Source organism: Sinocyclocheilus anshuiensis, unplaced genomic scaffold (assembly GCF_001515605.1).
Source record: "Sinocyclocheilus anshuiensis isolate Anshui unplaced genomic scaffold, SAMN03320099.WGS_v1.1 scaffold1389, whole genome shotgun sequence".
In the NCBI taxonomy this organism is placed as follows: domain Eukaryota; kingdom Metazoa; phylum Chordata; class Actinopteri; order Cypriniformes; family Cyprinidae; genus Sinocyclocheilus; species Sinocyclocheilus anshuiensis.
The window spans coordinates 664,727-666,806 of NW_015552672.1; the positions used below are offsets into that span (position 1 = coordinate 664,727).

Below are 2,080 nucleotides of genomic sequence, written 5' to 3' on the forward strand. Positions count from 1 at the left end.
TACAGTGTGGAACTGCACCTGATTCTATAGTTCTATTATCATGGGCAGACTGATTCTTTTTTCTCACAATGCAGAAACCCAAATTGAGAAAGCTGCACAGAGAGCTGCTCTGAAAAACATACTCACTAGACCACAATTTATTTTCAATGATGGGACGAAATCTGCTGCATATGAGTGACAGCCCAGATAGCATGCGGATGTGGGCTACTTAAGGCAATGATATGGCACTGCTGGCCTTCTTATGGCCCGGACAAAATGGATGTAAGCCTGAAGTGGCCCATATGTAAAACAGCAAAAATGGCCCAAATGTATCAAATCACATGTGGGCCTCTGTAGGTAAAGATGCGGTGTTGACGGCAATGTGTAATCTGAATGTGACCCTAAAGTGGCCCATGTGTTAGACAGTGATTATGGCCCAAATAGTGCCAACCAAATGTCGGCCACCTTTGGCAAAACTGTGGCATTATCGACAAAGGCTAATCAGGGTGTAAACCAAATGTGGTCCACATATGTTTCAGCAAATGTGGCACAGGTACATTCAAATGTATCTGGACCAGTTTTGGCAAAGATATGGCACAGTGAGCATTGGCTAATGTAGCTGTGAGACTAAAGTGGCCCACATATGATGCCACAAATGTGGCCCAGTTATCCTCAAATGTATCTGGGCCAGTTTTGGCAAATATATGGCATGGTAAGCACTGGTTAATGTGGCCGTGAGTCTAAGGTGGCCCGCATATGATGCCACAAATGTGGCCCAGTTATTAAAACCGTATCTGGGCCAGTTTTGGCAAAGATATGGCACAGTGAGCACTGGCTAATGTGGCTGTGAGCCTAAAGTGGCCGGCATATGATGCCACAAATGTGGCCCAGTTATCCTAAAGTGTTTCTGGGCCAGTTTTGGCAAAGATATGGCACAGTGAGCACTGGCTAATGTAGTTGTGAGCCTAAAGTGGCCCACATATGATGCCACAAATGTGGCCTAGTTATTAAAACCGTATCCGGGCCAGTTTTGGGAAAGATATGGCGTGGTAAGCACTGGCTAATGTGGCTGTGAGCCTAAAGTGGCCCACATATGATGCCACAACTGTGGCCCAGTGATCCTCAAACGTATCTGGGCCAGTTTTGACAAAGATATGGCAGAGTCAGCACTGGCTAATATAGCTGTGAGCCTAAAGTGGCCCACATATGATGCCACAAATGTGGCCCAGTTATTCAAACTGTATCTGGGCCAATTTTGGGAAAGATATGGCATGGTAAGCACTGGCTAATGTGGCTGTGAGCCTAAGGTGGCCCGCATATAATGATACCAATGTGGCCCAGTTATCCTAAAACATATATGGGCCCGTTTTGGCAATTTTATGGCATGATAAGCACTGACTAATGTGGCTGTGAGCCTAAAGTGGCCCACATATGATGCCACAAATGTGGCCCAGTTATTAAAACCGTACCCGGGCCAGTTTTGGCAAAGATATGGCATGGTAAGCACTGGCTAATGTGGCTGTGAGCCTAAAGTGGCCCGCATATGATGCCACAAATGTGGCCCAGTTATCCTCAAACGTATCTGGGCCAGTTTTGGCAAAGATATGGCATGGTAAGCACTGGCTAATGTGGCTGTGAGCCTAAAATGGCCCGCTTATGATGTCACAAATGTGGCCCAGTTATCCTCAAACGTATCTGGGCCAGTTTTGGCAAACATATGGCATGGTAAGCACTGGCTAATGTGACTGTGAGTCTAAAGTGGCCCGCATATGATGCCACAACTGTGTCCCAGTTATCCTAAAGCGTATCTGGGCCAGTTTTGGCAAAGATATGGCACAGTAAGCACTGGCTAATGTGGCTGTGAGCCTGAAGTGGTTGTTGTGCTACATTGTGTTTGTTTGGATTTACCCTTGTTGGATTTACCCTTGTTGGATTAAAGACTAATGATATATAAACTTTCATCTTCGTCATGCGCTCTTTAATAGTGATGGCGAGATGAAGCCCCATGAAGCATTGAAGCTTTTCAGTGGTTCACAAAAGGGTTCAGTTCTTTGAAGCTTCATTTGCTCACAATACCACCTGGTGGCCACAGAGAGTAAAA

At 45.8% G+C, this 2,080-nt stretch overlaps 1 protein-coding gene across 1 annotated transcript in view; it reads right to left on the bottom strand.

The window, feature by feature from the left end:
• The window catches only part of LOC107667430 (collagen alpha-1(XXIII) chain-like), a 50,830-nt gene that overhangs the window by 45,926 nt on the left and 2,824 nt on the right, over positions 1 to 2,080 (bottom strand). The gene's annotated exons all lie outside the window — the stretch shown is intronic.